Source organism: Schistocerca piceifrons, chromosome 2 (assembly GCF_021461385.2).
Source record: "Schistocerca piceifrons isolate TAMUIC-IGC-003096 chromosome 2, iqSchPice1.1, whole genome shotgun sequence".
NCBI lineage: Eukaryota > Metazoa > Arthropoda > Insecta > Orthoptera > Acrididae > Schistocerca > Schistocerca piceifrons.
The window spans coordinates 811,788,715-811,807,460 of NC_060139.1; the positions used below are offsets into that span (position 1 = coordinate 811,788,715).

The 18,746-nt window shown below is 38.0% G+C and overlaps 1 long non-coding RNA gene across 2 annotated transcripts in view; it reads left to right on the top strand.

Moving 5' to 3' along the window:
• LOC124774874 overlaps positions 1 to 17,984 on the top strand; it is a 60,291-nt gene extending 42,307 nt beyond the window's left edge. Inside the window, exon 3 of one of the 2 annotated variants that reach the window (XR_007015567.1) lies at positions 17,930 to 17,984. This is a non-coding gene — a long non-coding RNA (uncharacterized LOC124774874). Of the gene's footprint in view, positions 1 to 12,044; positions 12,999 to 17,929 lie in introns of those variants that run through there. The other variant, XR_007015566.1, reaches the window with a different exon arrangement.
• Positions 17,985 to 18,746: the final 762 nt, after the last annotated feature.

The following is an 18,746-nucleotide window of genomic DNA, read 5'->3' on the forward strand; positions in this document are numbered from 1 at the left end:
GGTATGTTCATTCATATGACATTCGTGAACACACAACCGTACGGGATACCTCAAACACCAAACATATTTGATTTTCATGATATCTCTCAAGGTCAGCTTTAACTAGGTACTCAAATGAGTTTCCTCTTTGAATCGAATACCATAATTTATATTTGCAGCACCTCCAAATGTATAAATCGTGGGTATGAAATGCTGAAACACTAGCCAGGCGCATATGTTGACTGCACTCATGACAATGAATACAATCAACCATCAAACACATATAATTAGCCCACATAATTCTAAGAAATGAATCGTAGACAGTGTATATATACTCAGTTCATCCTTATTCAGAAACAGAAATACAGCTTCAAACAGCCAAGATCGCAATTGTGCAGCATTTATTGCGATTTTTCAGCAAATTGCGTTACCATCATCAGATCTTCTACAGAACATTTCACTGAATCTTGACCAAATGCACTGTATACCACATTATATCATAGAATAATATTTCATGAACACAAGAACAGTAGTACATCAGCAAGGAAGCATAAAATAATTATTACACAAACAATATACATATTGCATATTGTCTTCATTCTGCTGATGTATGAACATGAGCTTGTATGATCTACATGTACATCTATACTCTGCAAACCACTGTGAGGTGAATGGCAGAGAGTACATCCCATTGTACCAGTTATTAGGGTTTCTTCCTGTTCCATTCACGTACAGTGAGATGGAAGTACGATTGTTTGAATGCCTCTGTGCACGCAGTAGTTATTCTAATCTTATCTTCATGTTCTTTGTGTAAGCGATATGTATGGGGTTGTAGTATATTCTCAGAGTAATCATTTAAAGTCAGTTCTTGAAACTTTAAATAGACTTTGTTGGGTTAGTTTACATCTATCTTCAAAGAGTCATCCAGTTCAATTCCTTCAGTATCTCTGTGACACACTCCCATGGATTAAACAAACCTGTGACCATTTCTGCTGCCCTTCTCTGTGTATGTTTAGTATCCCCTGTTAGTCCTATCTGGTACTGGCCCCACACATTTGAACAATATTCTACAGCTGGTTGCACAAGTGATTTGTAAGCAATCGCCTTTGTAGACTGATTGTCCCCAGTATTCTACCAATAAACAAGTCTACCACATGGTTTACCTGGGACTAAACCCATATGATCATTCCATTTCATAGCCCTACAGTGTTACAGCCAGGTATTTGTATGAGTTGGTCAATTCCAACAGTGGCTCATTGATATTATAGCAATAGGATACTACATTTTGTGAAGTGTACAATTTTACTTTTCTGAACATTTATAACAAGTTACCAATCTTTGCACCACTTTGAAATCTTATCGAGATCTGACTGAAAATTTATGCTGCAAGGTCATTAATATACAACATGATCAGCAAGGGTCCCAACACGCTTGGCTGGGGCACACCTGAAGTTACTTCTATATCTGATGATGACTCTCTATCCAAGATAACATGCTGTGTCCTCCCTACCAAAAAGTCCTAAATCTAGTCACAAACGTCACTTGATGGCCCACATGATATTCTTTGGGCAATAAGCATAGATGTGGTACTGAGTCAAATTATTTTCAGAAATCTAGAAATACAGCACCTACCTGAGTGCCTTGATCCAAAGCTTTTAGTACATCATGTGAGGAAAGTGCAAGTTGGGTTTCACATGACTGATGTTTTCAAAATCCATGATGTTTGGCATTGAGGAGGTCATTCTGTTCAAGATATCTTATTATGTTTGAGCTCAGAATATGTTCTAAGATTCTACAACAAACTGATGTCAAGGATGTTGTACAGTAGTTCTGTGAATCACTTCTACTACCCTTCTTTTAGACTGGAGTGACTTGTGCATTTTATACGAACTGGGCATGAGTTTTTTTGTCTGAGGGATCTACAATAGATTATAGTTAGAAGAGGGGCTAACTTAGCTGCAAAATCAGTATAGAATCTGATTGGAATTCTAGCAGGCTCTGGAGCTTTATTCAACTTTAATGATTTCAGCTGTTTCTCAACACCACTGACAATAATACTTATTTCATTCACCTTTACAGTGGTTCAGGCATTAAACTGGGGAAATTCTCCTGGGTTTTTTCTTTGTAAAGGAACATTTGAAAATGGAGTTATGTATTTGCCTTTACATACAACCAGAATTTCTTTGGGTTCTGTGAAAGATCACTTGACAATATTCTGCTACGGCAGTCATTGAAAGCATGCAATAAGTTTTTTTATGTAATAGCTATTTCATTTTTGACTTGCTGATATATTATTGTTCTCATGTTAATGACATATAGTTCCATGATATGATAGGATATAAGATGCAGTTGGTTAAGATTCAGTCCAATGTACTGCAGAAGATCTGATGATGGCAACATAGTTTGTTGAAACTGGTCATCACAACAAATGCTGTATAACAGCGATCTTCGTTGTTTGAATTTGCACTTCTGTTTCTGCGTTAATCTAGAGTGCTAAAAACTTGACAGTGTCAAACATAAGCTATCCTAGTTCATCGAAATGGATAAATTCATACTACTGTGGTGACATCATCCAGTTACATAGTGTTGTAACGCGTGTGTCACCTGCGTATGTTTGGAAACCGCACCGTCGAACATTTTATGCATCAGCCATCAGAGGCGATACAATCATGCCATCAAACATTTTGCAAGCCAGCCACTGGAGGTTCTGTGTTTATATATGTGTGTTCTGCTTTTGTATCTTCCACACTAGCAGTTTAGTTCGTGTGTAGTTATGAGATAATGCTGAAGTTTTCGTTCCTACATGTTAAGTTACTTTCAACTGTATGTTCAGAATGAGTGAACAAGCTGTGTATTCTTTGCCGCCTCCTGTAGTTGTGATCAATAAATCTAACAGTAATATTGCTCAAAGGAGTTTTTGTGTACTGCGATTCCATCAATGAAGTGCACGCAGGTTCTAACAGTCAAACGATAGTCAGCCCAGCTTGTGCCGATAAATTGGGACCCCACTGTTACATACCTGTGAAGTACCATTGGATTAACAAACATTTACAGAAGAAACTTACAAAATGACGACACGAACTAGTGCAGGAGGAGGCCAGTTTTTTCTGTTCTGGAATTTCGGCAGATGCTACCAATTTTGCACTGGTAGTAAGCCAATCAGATCACCAGTATGCTGCAGACGTGCAAGATATAATTACCTCGCCACCAGAGGCTAACTCCATTGACCAGCTTAAAGCAGAATTGATCCGGCAAGTGTCAGCATCACAAGAAGAGCAAATTCATCAAGTTCTCACACAGGGAGATACTGGAGACAGAAAGTCTTCGCAGTACTTGCAGCACTCAAGAAGCAAGGTAGACATGGGAACTGTTCCAGATAGCTTACTGCACACAATAAGGAGCAGTTGTTTGCTACTGCCCTGTCAAAGTAATTATAGCATCACAGTCTAACACACTGTTGGATGCTGTAGCAGAACTGGTCAATAAAACCCAGGACGTGATGACACAGCTTCTGTCAGCACAATTACTGCGCAGTGCACTAGCGTGATGCCAACTGTTTCGCGCGCACATATTCTGCAACTGAATAGTAGCAGCAAGGTATCTGCTGCTATCACCGGAAATTCGGGGAGCAAGCGCACAGATGCACAACCCCTTGCAATTACCCAAATCGCAATGTCGGTCAGAAGTAGGTGCCTCCTCCAATTGCTGATCAGTTTCTCTGCACTTGTTCTTAGTGACTGGCGGTCCAGATGGAAAAATTTAACAGATACTGGGTCCGATTTTTCCATTTACCCACGGACTACGTTGCACAGGAAGCGATCACCTACGTTATTATGTCTGACTGCTGCAAACAACTCGGCCATAACGTATAGCACCCTGCACTTGGAACTAGACTTGGGTTTACAACGAGCATTTGCACATGGGATTTTACCATTGCAAACATAGCCGAACTTATCTCCAGAGCGAACTTCCTCACCCATTGTAGTCTCCTACCAGACATTAAGTACTCACACCTAGTTGACAACACAACAGGCTTAATGGCATCTGCATCTCAGCGGAATGCAGCCATTCATACTGCCAAAGTAATACAGGTGGTGGACGGCGAGTATGTGGAGCTACTGAATGGATTTATGACTCGGACATGAACTCCTGGAGCACCTAAGAAGGTAAGACATGACACTGTCCACTACATAGAGACGACCAACGGTCCTCCTACATCTTGCAGACCACGACGTTTGGCTCCAGATTGTCTTAAAATTGCAAAAGCAGAGATCGACAGTACAATTCGTGAAGGCGTAATGCCGCCTTCCAACAGATGGTCCTCACTGCAACATTTGGTCTCAAAAAAGGGTCGTGCATGGCAGCCTTGTGCTGACTACAGACCTCTGAATGCTTCTGAACCAGACAGATACCCGGTGCCGTTGTTACCCGACTATAACTATGCGTTGAGTGGTGCGGTTATTTCCAGCATCCTGGACTGTGCAAAAGCATACACACAGATGCCTGTAGCCAAACGAGACGTTCCCAAGGCAACAATCATCACTCCTTTTGGCCTGTTTGAGAGCAAATTTATGACTTTTGGACTCAGGAACGCTGCTGAAACATGGCAACGCTTCATTGATTCTGTGCTGCAGGGCCTAACTTTTGCTTTTGCTTACCTGGACGATATTTCTGTTTTTTTCGCCATTTGCGGAGCAACATTGCCAACAATTAACAAAATTGTTTAAACAGTTGGAACACTGTGGCATCATTCTGAACAGTGCCAAATGTGTGTTTGGACAGCCCCAAGTGGATTTCCTAGACCATGGGATAACAGCAGCAGGATTGTTACCACTGCCAGAGGAGATGGAAGGTATCTTACAGATTTCACGCCCAAATACTGATAAGGAATTGCGCCGATTCCTCTGTATGTCAAATTTTTATCGCTGTTACTTGCCACACTGTACCGAGGTACAAGAACTGTAAATTGCAGCGCTCACCAGCCCAAAGAACAAGGGTAACTTGCCTATAACATGGACTGACCGAACGTGTGTGGCATTTGAAATGGCGAAAAAGAGCATTGCAGGTGCTGCACTACTGGCACATCCTGAGCCTACTGCACCTTTGGCACAACATTGCAACAATGATGTAGTTACACTTGGCAACCACTCGGATTTTTCTTGTGCAAACTATCGCCCTCACCAAAGCTGTGAAGCACCTACAACAGAAAACTTTTGGTTGTTTGACCCCATCAAATAGTTCCGACCTCACCTGGAAGCTAGAGACTTTGTTATCTACACTGATCACAAACCACTAGCTTACGCCTTTTGTCAAAAAAAGACAAACTGTTCACCTAGATAACACAATCAGCTAATGTTCATCTCTTAATTCAGCACGGAATTCTGTCACATCTCTGGTATTGACAGTGTGGTATCCGATTGTTTGTCTCTGGTTGGAAGCATTACTAGCACGATTGATTATGCCAAATTTGTCATTGCTCAAAAATCATATCAACAACTACAAGGACTGTTATTGGCAGGAACATCAGCATTAGATTTGCAACTTATCAAAATTCCAGGGAGCGACGTCAAGCTGTGTTGTGACATGACCGTATCGAAACTGCGGCCATTCCTATGAATTGCCTTCAGAAAAGACTTCCTCAATATGTTACACAACTTGTGCCATCCCGGTATTTGATCAACAACACACCTCATGACGAATTGTTACTTTTGGCCGGGTGTACAGAAAGACTGCCGTGAATGGGCAAGGTGTTGTCTTAAATGCCAATGCAGCAAGACATACCGCCACATGCAAGCACTGATAGGGAACTTTCCGGTCACCACAGCCCATTTCAGTCATGTCCACATCGATGTTGTTGGGTCATTGCCATCATCTGACAGTCAACATTACATACTTACAATGATAGACCGCTACACCCACCAGTGGACAACGTGACAGTAGAAACTCTGACTTTCGCTTTCATGTCATTTTGGGTGTCACGATTTGGCTGTCCGTTACGTGTCATGAGAGACAGAGGACGGCAACTTGAATCCGGCCTTTCTGCACAGACTGTGTAGGTAGCAGCCTTGGAACCGGCAACACAAAAATTTAAAATAAAGTAGTTCTTGTTTACATACTGAGGTGCTGGCCCTCTTTATTGTATAGACTCAGTTATTTTGTGTGAAACTGAATCTTTCAAGGGTCAGCTGATTATTAAACGGCTACCCAGTTCATGGTTCAGCTTTTACAGTTGCAGGTTGCCTTACTAACAGCTTCCAAGGACAACAAAAATTTGGTTTTCAATATTTTTTACAGTTCTTGACAGAAATTAAAAATTTAAAATGCTATTGTAACTACTCATTAAGTGGTGTAATCTTACACCACACATTACGACAAGTATCACACTTAGGAACTGTGTGTATGTGTTAAGGCAGCATAATTCATGGTGCGTAAATACCTAAGCTGTATTCATCCACTATTTGAAAAAGAAAGCACGACCTCCAACAAACTCTACACATTTTTTCAAACTTTAACGAATTTTTTTTCTGGCTGACACCCCCATAAAATGATGAAAGGGGAAAGCTTATCGCTTACTACAACTTCGCTGTTCAAGCAGCCAAACTCCTGCACCAGACATGACATTTTAGTTTGTTACTTCTTTACTATTCAGTCATTTTGCAGACAGTATTCACATATACCACTGGATGTGCCTGCAAAATTCTATCATTGAATGATACACTGTGCAGAAGATAGGATGTCATAAACATTGAGATGCACGCAAAAGTAACTTTCGCTTCAAACGGAGCACGAATTACGCAGACTATATTCATCCAGTGTTTATTAATGACAGTACTTAGCAACTTCCAATAGGTACTGTAGGCATTATTTCAAATCTTTTCTAAAGTTTTTCTTGTTTATATACTTAACGTCTAACATTTACCACATTAGCTCATTTGCAAAGTATTCAAACGTTTGAAACTGTTTTATACGTGGGAGTTCAAACGTTATAGAATGGAGGGTACCTGGTATTCTTTTAACAAGAATGGCTAACAGAATTTTCGAAGTGAGTTCGACTTTGCATAAAGATGGTTTATTCCATACCAGTACTTCATTTTTCATCCAAACTACCTGTCATCGGATGCAAGTTCTGCTTGAAGATGGGGAAACCATTTTCATATAACTTTGTTCCTGAGTGAGATATTGCAGGCAACTACAAGATGTCTTACCATATCGACTAGTGAGGTCACAGCAATGTCAAGCAATCACCACAAACGTTTTAGCAATTAGCTCTGTCACCACTCACTATTGTGATATTTTAATACGTGGGAGTTCAAACGTTATAGAATGGAGGGTACCTGGTATTCTTTTAACAAGAATGGCTAACAGAATTTTCGAAGTGAGTTCGACTTTGCATAAAGATGGTTTATTCCATACCAGTACTTCATTTTTCATCCAAACTACCTGTCATCGGATGCAAGTTCTGCTTGAAGATGGGGAAACCATTTTCATATAACTTTGTTCCTGAGTGAGATATTGCAGGCAACTACAAGATGTCTTACCATATCGACTAGTGAGGTCACAGCAATGTCAAGCAATCACCACAAACGTTTTAGCAATTAGCTCTGTCACCACTCACTATTGTGATATTTTAATGCAATGAAGTTATGAAGGTATTATAAGTACCTTCGTTATTAACTACTGTATGAGGAAACCAATTAGCCAATAAAAGTAGCTGAAACTTTGATTTTAAGGCTATCTGTTTGGCAAATTATTGTACCTTGAATTACATGTAAGTAAAATTTCTGTGGTTGTTACATTACTTTCATCATTTAGAATTTTGCTAACAAACACGTTTGCTTCTAGAAAAGAGAAACTTTGTTGCAGGAGAAGTCAATGATATTGTTTTATTATTTAATGAATAAAACAGTCTTATTAACTGTTACGACAACTTTCGTCTTCATATTTAAGACTAGAATAAAGAGGAATAATACATTAGTTGTTTCATATCATGCAAGCTATTTACAGTAATATATGAAAATGCACCGCATTACCTAAACTACAAAACAGTTGTTACTACTGGCATCAGCTGCTATGCAATGTTACAGATAAATAGACAGAAAAATCTCCGCAATAAAATACGATGTGTGTGGTAGTGGATACTCGTTCTATCATAATAGTAACGCTAAGCCTCTGATACTCTATTATTTGTATCATCTTGGCTGTAATGCCATGTGGAGAGGACACAATCCACACCTTTATGGAGTAACCACCAGCTTGCAGTGTGCCTTGTTGACAACTTGGGTCTGTGGCTTCGTCATGTCTACACCAAACTCAGCAGTCTTATTCGTTTAGGGCTCAACCGATATGGTCACAAGCCCAGAAGAGGCACTGCAGCTGATGTTGTGCTGGTTAGCAAAGGCACTCGTGTCAAGTCGTCTGCTTCCATAGCCCATTAAATGCCACATTTCGGCACACAGTCCTAACAGATACGTTCATCATATGTAGCAGATTGATTTCTGCTATTATTTCATGCAGAACTGCTTGTCTGTTAGCACTGACAACTTTACATACGCGCTGTTGCTCCCGGTCATTAAGTATAGACTGTCAGCCATTGCATAGTCCCTGATGGGGCGTAATGCCTAAAATTCGGTATCTCAGCACATTTATTGATACAGTGGGTTGCAGAGTATTGAATTCCCTAATGGTGTCCAAACTGGAATGCCCCATGCATCTAGCTCCAACTGCCATTCCGCATTCCAAATTTTAATTCTCGTCATGTGGCAATAACCACATCAGAGACCTTTTCACATTAATCACCTGGGTACAAATGACAGCTCCGAAAATGCTCTGCCCTTTATACCTTGTGTACATGATACCACCACTGTCTGTATATGTCCATATCACTATCCCATGACTTGGATGACCTCAATGTGTATGCAGTAGAGCCACTCGTGGAAAATGAAGAGTTACACAAAACGCATTGTTTGTGTGCAGAAGTAAACACGTGTAATACTGTAAGTCTGGATAACTTTGATGTGGACATGGTTAGTCTGTCAAAGGGCTCAATGATTGCTACTTTAGAGGTGTTACATGAAGAAGGTATAGTAAGGTCATGTAACGATCAGACACAAGCAAACCATTGATACAACATCTGTATGTAAAAAGGTGTGTCACTTGCAAGGCAATGCTTGGTAGGCAATGAGCAAACCGTCAATGCAGCAGTGTTATGTAAAAAAGTGGTTCACTTGCTAGTCAGTGCTTGATAGGCAATGGAAGCTTTGCTTCTACAGTTTATCATGGGGAAATTTAAAGTAGCCTGGGCAGCAATGAGACTCTGAATTGAGGAGGAAGGGGTGCCAGGGTAATCCGTGCAGTTGTGTGAACCACTGTGCCATGGTGGCTTGGTGTCTGATCCACCTGCATAGTAACCAGGAGACCCGGGTTGGATTCCTGCCTTGGTACAAATTTTTAGTCACCACTGCAGTCTACATACATAAAATCATGCATGTATGGCACCAGTAAAGTCTTTGAAATAGTGACATTTCATTTATATAAGTACCTGCATCTGGGTTTCATACTAGATCCCCCATTTACACATTTACATTCAAATGCTGAGGTGCTGTTCCAGAACATGGAAACCCTCGGCAATTCTGTTCGTTTGTAAGGGGGAATTTAAAGTTGCCTGAGGTGGCAGTGAGAATTCGGTTCGAGGAGGGAAGTGTGCAAGGGTAATCCGAGCAGTTGTGTGAACCTCTATGCCAGGCTGGCTTAGTGAGACCCAGGTTCGATTCCTGGCCTTTGTACAAATTTTCACTTGCTGCTTCAATCTATATACACAAAAACAACACGCAAGACATGCTTTTGGAACTCAAATGGGAATCCCTGAAGTGGAGGTGAAATTCTTTCCAGGTGAAATTCTTTCTGTGGAACACTACTGACAAAGTTTAGAGATGTGACAGTTGAACCTGACTGGGGAATGATTCTACTGCTGCCATTGTACATTTCACCTAAGGACTGTGAAGATAACACAAATTAGGACCCATATGGTGGCATATAGACACTCATTCTGCCTTCAATATTTGCCAGTGGACAAGAAAGGAAATGACTACTAGTGATACAAGGTGCCCTCTGTCACTGACTAGACAGTGGCTTTCAGAATATGTATGTAGATGTAGATGTGGAAAATTATTAATACAAACACTCACAGAAACAAACCGTTGTCAAGTAACATTAACTTGAAAGCAAATGAGAGAGTAGTTTCCAAAGAAAAAGAAATAACTGATGAATTCAACTCCTACTTCACATAAATTGCTGAAAATCTGACAGATCACTTCAGGAATAATTGTCCCCAAAAACTGTTCCAGAATAATTCAAACCAAAATAAAGAAAAAGTCTTCCTCAGGATCAGATACAAATCTGTGCTTCCTCCATAAGTGCAGCAATCTTATAAGTAAACTTCTGTTCCAAATTATGAACTCCTCATTCTTGAATGGCACATTTCCTAATAAACTGAAAATTGCAAGTCGTACACAAAATAGGAAGTAAAGGAGATGCTGACACCTACAGGCCAGCTGTAGTAATCTCAGTATTTAGCAAAATGTCTCAATACACCTTGGCCATTACCTAACTACATTTCTGAGAAATAGGAAAATTTTGTCACTCACATATTCTGGTTTCCAGGAAGAGAAAACTACAGTTGATGCAATACAGAAACTCCCAGATTTTACTCTAAGTCTTGTTGACAAAAAGCTACTAGCCATAGGTATTTTTCTTAATCCCACATAGGCCTTTGACATGGCTAATCATATCACCTTGCTGCAAAAAATTCATTCTTATGGAATAAGAGGAACTGACCATGACTGGTTTGAAATTTACCTCGAAGAGCAGTATGTTCAAATAAATGAGATCAAGCTTTCAGGAATTGCCAGTGCTGCACTTTCACCTATACAAATAATATAACTTGAATTTCCACAAGCATCAATCCTAGGTCACTTATTTTTCCTGCTTTACGTCAATGACCTTCCCATAAACTTATCTACCAATAAAACTAACAGTTTTCCTATTGACACAAAAAGCAGCCAGACTGCAGTGGAAAAAAGCACAATCCAACTACACTGGTGGCTTAAATCAAACTGACTGCTCCATAGTATGAACAAAACAGTTGTTTAAACTCCAAAAGAAAGCAGCCAGAACAATACTGCCCAAACAGCAAAAAGAAATATTTAAACATTCTTTAAGAAACTGAGTATATTACCGTTCCCATACCAACAGATACTAAAACTACTATATTTTACAAAGGAAAACCTCAGTATACTGGATAGAAACTCACATTTGCGGCACTACAAAATAAGGTAAAAAAACTCACTAAGATTGGTTTCCACTCAAAAAACTGTACAGCTAAAGTATTAAATAAATGGGAATACATTGTACAATTGCACTAATAAAGAAAATCAGGAAGTTGAAACATTTCAGAGTAAATTTAAAGTAACTCCTAATAAAGAACTGCTTTTACAGTGCACTGGAATTCTTAGAACCTGATCTGGCACAATAAACAGCAGCTTGTTTAAACAATGTGTGGGATATGTGTAAGTCATTTTATCAACTTAGGTTATATATGTGAGTTCATGCAAAGAGTATAAATGTTATGGTTGCAAATCTTAGTGTCTGTAACCTACCTGCATAATTTGATAATGATATTGTCTATGGAGTTCAAAATTCCTATTAGTATTTATTTCTTGAACTCTTTGGTATGTATTTCTTTTCACATTAACATCCATTATGTGAAGCAATGCATCTTTAAATGTTATCTTCATATAAATGTTAATTACATATTTTCTTAACTCTTTAATGTGTATTTTCTCTTAGATTAATACCCACTACGTGAAGCAAAGTACAGTACTTAAATATAACCATCCCAACACTCGCCATCACCTATCAACAACATTCACTCTGATTTGTCCAATATCATGATGCACTTTTAAAAGACTAGTAAAAATGTGATGCACATAAGTCAATGGACCACGTGGTGACAAAACATTTGAAGTCAATGTAAATAAACAAAGTCAAGCCTGATTTTACTGTAACAGATGCAAAAGCCCACGAGCAGGAAGAAACAAATGGCAAAGTTCTATCTGCAAATGATGTCACAATACCGTCAGACATCCATTCCACTACTAGGATGCCCTACCTGTGATGAGGAAGCAAGCAGTGATAGTGTCAGAATACAAGAGATAAATGGAACTCAAAATATCACTGTCACTTGGAAGACTGATGAAACTATCATGTTTACTTTTTTTTGTGCTCCATAGTATATAAAGTATCTTCTGCAGAGTATTCATTGGGAAGAAAAGAACACACATAAGACACTGATTGTTGCAGCCCTCAATGTTGAGTAATTTATGTGCAGTTGCCTTTCAAGATTAGTAATACAGTGTTAAATAAAGTTAGTATTAAAAATCACAACAGTGTTTCACAGAGGCAAATGTCAAGTGATAAAATCTGGAGAAACAGATAATCATACCCGTTATTTTCTAAGCCTCATAAGTGATTATGTTATGGACATGTGAGAGTAAATATTTTTAATGTCTTGCAGAAGCTCCTGTATGATATCCTAGTAATATCCCTCTACATCATTGTAACTACATGTAAATCTGTGCTTTATTCCTTTATTATCCCACACAGATTGCAAATTCAATTGCTAAAGTATTGCTGGCATGTCTAACACATTCAAAAACTGAATCACTACCACAATGATACATGTGATGGTCATTTAGAGTCTGTACATCATTATAAACATCAGTTCCATACACTTCCCATGCATAAATGCTAATCATGTAAATTCCCAGTAACAAAATAATAATAAATAAATAAATATTTGTGTGGTACTTTCATGAAATGAAAGCTGCACCTAAGTGTTGTTAGCATTTGTCTATGAAATGTACTTCCTGGGTGGCACACTGCCAGAACCTTTTTATTCCCAACTTGACTTTCTTTTGTTTACACTACCAGTCAATATTATCCCAGAATTTTTTTGTCCTTTGCCCCCCCCCCCCCCCCCCCCCCAATGATCTACACTACCGACTTCAAAATTGAGGCAGCACATAATATTTAACATAATTCACTTGACACCGTAGTCTCACATTGTAATCACACTATCAGTCATTTTCCTTTAAGGACTTTACTGCTTCGCAAATTCTTAATTTGTTATCCTCTTCAGAATATTTTGTTGGATAGCATTTTGTAGATCACCAATCTCCTCTACAGTAATCCATAAGAACTCCACAAGCAGTGAAATCCAAGGTGTTCTGCACATATGAGAGATCCAGAAGACTGCAGATGGTAGTGCCCAGGATGATGCCATGTTCCTTGACTTCCAGAATACTTTTAATATGCTTTTACTTTATCTCATAGTGAACAAAATAACAGCTAATGGAATGTATGACAAGCTGTGTGACTAGACTGAAGACTTTACAACAGGACTCACTGCGAGATTCCCAGTGGGGAGAAATCATAACTGTGTAAATAGCTGTTGGCGTACTTCAAGGAAGCACTCACAACATATATATGATTTGTGGAAGTCAGCTTCTTTATATGGGCTGTTTGTAGACAATATTTTTATAGACAATGAAGTGGCAATACCAGAAAATTGTAGTGAAATGCAAGAAGGTCTCCAAGAATTGACGACATTCAATGTAGAAGTGGCCAGCTGACTCAACACAAAAGTTATGTAGCATGTATGAATATGAAAAAGTCCTATTATTGTTAAATACCACCATCAATGATCAAATTGTAATGACAAATTATAATGTATTAGTTCAGTACATTAACTAAAATAACTCTGTGATTCACATTGTGATTTATTGATTTCTATATTAATAAATGAAACAGTTTACATTGTATGGATTTTGACATTAAAAACAGTGAGTAACTTCACAGGTTAAAACTAATTTCTTACACAATAAATGACAACAAATTCTCTTTTAATCTAATTTCATGTATTTTTAGTATTAGCTAATTATTATTAGCTTTATAATTTTTTGTATGGGCTAATTATTATATATTATATAAAACTTTTATTTTGTAAATAATCTTTTAGTTTTCTTTTGAAGGAATAGATAGTATCTATGTCCCCTGTATGTTCTGGTAATTTATTATACGGGGTGCAGCGGCATTCATAGTGGGATATTAAAAACACACCATCAGGCAGTAACTGTAATTTATGTATTACCTCTTATGTCAATTAGTATGCCATTTACTAATGTGTAAGTCATTTTCATTACATGGATTACTTTTTGAATATGACTCCTGTCAAATGATGCCCCCTCTGCACAACACATTCATCTAGGCAGCATTGGAAGCTTTCCATAACTCAGCATAATGTATTCTCTGGGACATTGCCGACAGCAGTTCTGATGCAATTCTTCAACTCAGGAATGGTGGCACAACGTGTTTGGAACACTTCTTGCTTCAGGTAGCTCCAAAGGAAAAAGTCTGCACATGAAAGGTCAGGTGAGTGAGGCAGCCAGGAAATGTCACCAAAACGGGAAATTACTCTACCATGAAATGTCTGTCGCAAGAAATTCATGCAAATTCTGGCCACCATTCCTGAGTTGAAGGATTGCATTAGAACTGCTGTCAGCAATGTCCCAGGGAATACGTCATGCCAAGTTATGGAAAACTTCCAATGCCGCCTAGATGAATGTGTTGTGCAGAGGGGGCATCATTTGACAGGAGTCATATTCAAAAAGTAATCCATGCAATGGACAATGACTTACACATTAGTAAATGGCATACTAATTGACATAAGACATAATAAATATATTAGTTACTGCCTGATGGTGTGTTTTTAATATCCTACTATGAATGCTGCTGCACCCTGTATAATTTGATGCCATTTTGCAATAAACTCGGCTGAGTTTTAACTTTATTTTTTCAGCCTTGATGCAACTTATAGATGTTTCTAGTTTTGTAACTATGTACTAAACAATTTTTAACACAGTAGTCGATTTTTTAATATTTGTAACATTTTGAAAAATAGATTCCACAACAGACAATTAAGATTTCCAGCACAATAAAAAGTTTGAGACAGTCTGAATATAGGTCAAGCTTATTCATTATGGATGTTTTAGGACCTTTGACCATTTATTCAATGTACGTACATAAAACTGCAACCAGTCACTTTTTTTGAAATAGTTATTTATTGTTCCATGAACGGGTTTTCTAACCTTTTCAGGCTCGTCTTCAGATGTAACTTTCAGAAAACAATATGGGAATTACCCTGAAAAGCTTCAAAAATCAGTTCAAGGAATAATAAATAACTATTTTGATAAAAGTGACTGGTTGAAGCTTCGTGTGTTCTCATAGTCTGAATATAGCTTGAATATTTTTCGTATTCACTCCCCAAAAAGTTATGCCATAAGTAATAACAGAATGAATATAAACACAATATACTGATCTGATCCGTAAATACTGCTCAATGGTGTAAGAATTCAAATGGACATGTGATGGTGTAGAAATTCTGTTACCAACAGGAAGTATCTTTACAACTCTTCCCACTTTCATCGACTGTCAACGTGCATTCCAAAAAACTTTTTTGCTTTCCACGTATTGTATGAAGACATTATTTATTTTCAGGTTATTGTAATCTGTTTCTTTTTTTATGTAAAATTTCAGAGTGCTTGTTTTTCTACCTTACTTCTGGTTCAAAAAATATTATTTGCTCATTAATAACAATTCTAGACCTAGCACACTATACTGTTAATATATTTAGTGTCAGAAGTATATTTTTCAATATATTTAGAGCTACTGGATACATTTCAGTCACTGCACACTGTTTTCTAGATCTGACTGGTACCACCTTTTCATCACCCCCCCCCCTTTTTCTCACATCATCTAGTTTGTATAATAATATTTTGTGGTCGACAGTGTCGAATGCTTCAGTTAGATCACGGAATATACCTGTTGTACAATTACCTTCATCCAATGCTCCTGGGACATGTTTTGTAAGATAGACATTTGCCATTTCAGTGTCTTTCCCTGATCAGAAACCAAACTGATCATTGGAAACAAAGTTGTATAAGTCTGTCTTTCACAACAGTTTCTATTATTTTTGCAGTGCCTGAGAGTAGTGAAGAGAGGCTGTAATTTAGCATATTTTAAGTAGCCAAGAAAGCAACTCTGTTAGGATGATTGATTTATAATGTCCACTAATGGTGGTGTTAGGTTCTCTAAACAGTCCTTTATCAGACTAATTGGTATTTCGTACAAATCTGCTGAAATCTTATTTTTTTAGTTTGCAAAGTGTCTTGCAAGACTTCCTCCTTTGTTGTGGGAAGTAGAAGCATTGAATGTGGTACACATTTATTTAGCTTTTTGACATAAGCAGCTGTTTGAAAATTTTCCTGTGTAATTTTGTTCCTACATTGCTGAAGCAGAAAATTATATAGTTTGCCAAATCTTTTGGCGAGTGCCTTTCCCTTTGATTTTATGTGTGATTGATTCATCTTTCTGGTATCTGTTTCCTGCTTATCTTCTGTACTGCTTTGCTTTCATTTTCAGCAGTATCATTTAAGAATTATAAGATCTCTTTGCTGTAAGCAGTACTTCCGTGTGTGTTTGCTGTACTGTTTATAAAAGTGTCGTAAAGGTGTATTAGAATGACTGTTGTAATGGAACTGAGGTACTTCAGTGTTTGGAATCCTTTTTTTATACCTTTTGTCAACCATTTGCTTTTTCCTACTGTCGATAATAGACATAATATTACAGGAAAAGTCTCTTCAAATTTCAGTTTGAAATGTCATTAAATTTTTGAATTTTTCATTTGCATCTACCTCTGTGTCTATTACTTCCCGTGTTTGATGTGCTATTTGTTCAAAACCAAAAAGGTATGAGTCTACAGACATATATTTTCCTTGTTTTTATTGCAGCCAATTTTGTATTTACTATTTGACTGAATGATCAGATAATTCTTAATCTACTACACCCACTCTAAAGTTTTCTTTGTCCAAAACTATTAACATATGATCAACAGCTGTCACTGACTGGTTTGTTACTCTTGTTGCACTGTTAACCACTGACAGTAAACTGAAACTTAAAGAGTCATGCTTAACTTAGAGGTAGCATCAAGATTGAGTGAATTTATATTTATGTCTCCAGATGTTAGGATGTTTCCCTATATGTCACATCAAGCACTTGATTTAGTATAAACATTAAATTGCCAATTTTCTACACTTACAATGGTCCCTTAGTTGTAGTGCCACCAAAAGAAAATGCTTCTTTTCACTGATTGCACTTAGATGACTTCAGACATTAAATGGATGAGTCTGTTTCACTTAAATGCAACACACTTCACACTGCTTGGATGATCTACTGTGTGCACATGCTAAATTTTCAGACTTTAAGATTAAATTATTAATTTCTGATTCTTTCCACAAATATTCTGTGATATAAACAACAGAGCAATCTACAACCTCCAGCTCAACCACTAGCTGTTGCACTTTATTTGTTAGACACCGAATGTTTTGGTGAACAACTATCACTTTTTGTCATATATGTCATATGACACCGAATATTTTGGTGAACAACTATCACTTTTTGTTATTACATTTAGCTTTTCCTCTTCTCTGTTTTGTTGTCACTGTGAATGAGTTTAAATGCATTGTATTAATGTATTTTATTTTTGGAAGACATTTGTGAATTGTCGCTTCCCCCAATCGCAAAGCTGGTCGCAGGTGATGCTAAAAAAAAAAGTAAGAAAGAAAGAAGCGGCGACACTTTCTGGACAACTCACCTATCGTTTTGCACAACAATGCACGGCCGCATACAGCACAAGCTGTGGCTGCTCTGTTCAGTCGATGGGACTGGGAAGTACTGTACCATCCACCATACTCCCCGGACTTAAGTCCTTATGACTTTGATTTGATTCCAAAGATGAAGGGACCACTTTGTGGCATTTGCTTCGTAATTGTTCCAGAGATTCGACAGGCAGTAGACCGCTCCTTTCGCACCATCAACAGAACAGGCTCTGCTAACGGTATACTATGCCTTCCACATCGCTGGCAACAGGTTCTACACAACACTGGTGACTACTTTGAAGGACAGTAATAGGTGCAAACATGTAACTCTTTTGTATGGGTTGTGAATAAATAGTTGCTACTAATTAAGTTCCAACTCTTGTATTTTGCTATAAGTCGTACCTAGTCTTTTTAAGTGCACTTTCACCCTTTCCAGACATTTCTCAATCATTGCAGTGTTCCCTAATATCATAGTTTATTTTGTTTGCGTTAAGTACTGCTCACTGATCTTCTGTGCAAAATTCCACTGATTACCAGTCTTGAGCTTGTATGCATACTTTTCTTGAATGGTTTCATTTACGATTTCTTGCTTCACGAAAATTTGTCTCAAGGCCATTACTGTTTTATGAGATTGGACTGTTTTGCATTAAAGATATTTTTCAAATGTTTGATGACTTGCTCACATCAGATGCTCAGGCGAACAAAATGGTTGTTCAGTAAGTAATGCCCCACATTTTTTAAGCCATTAATATACACAGACAAATGTCCTTGTTGGTGCTTCACATTTGATGTTTGTTCTGTCCACTGGTGAAATTACGAACCATTGTGGCAGATGGCAGAGCCGTAGTACAGCATCAAAATGACATCTACATGCGACTCACATTACAAGCAGCAGGCTGTTATTGAATACTTGTGTGCAGAAAAAGAAACCATGGTAAACATCCAAAAATGTTTGTGTACTGTGTATGGCAATGCTGCAGTTGATTGGAGTACAGT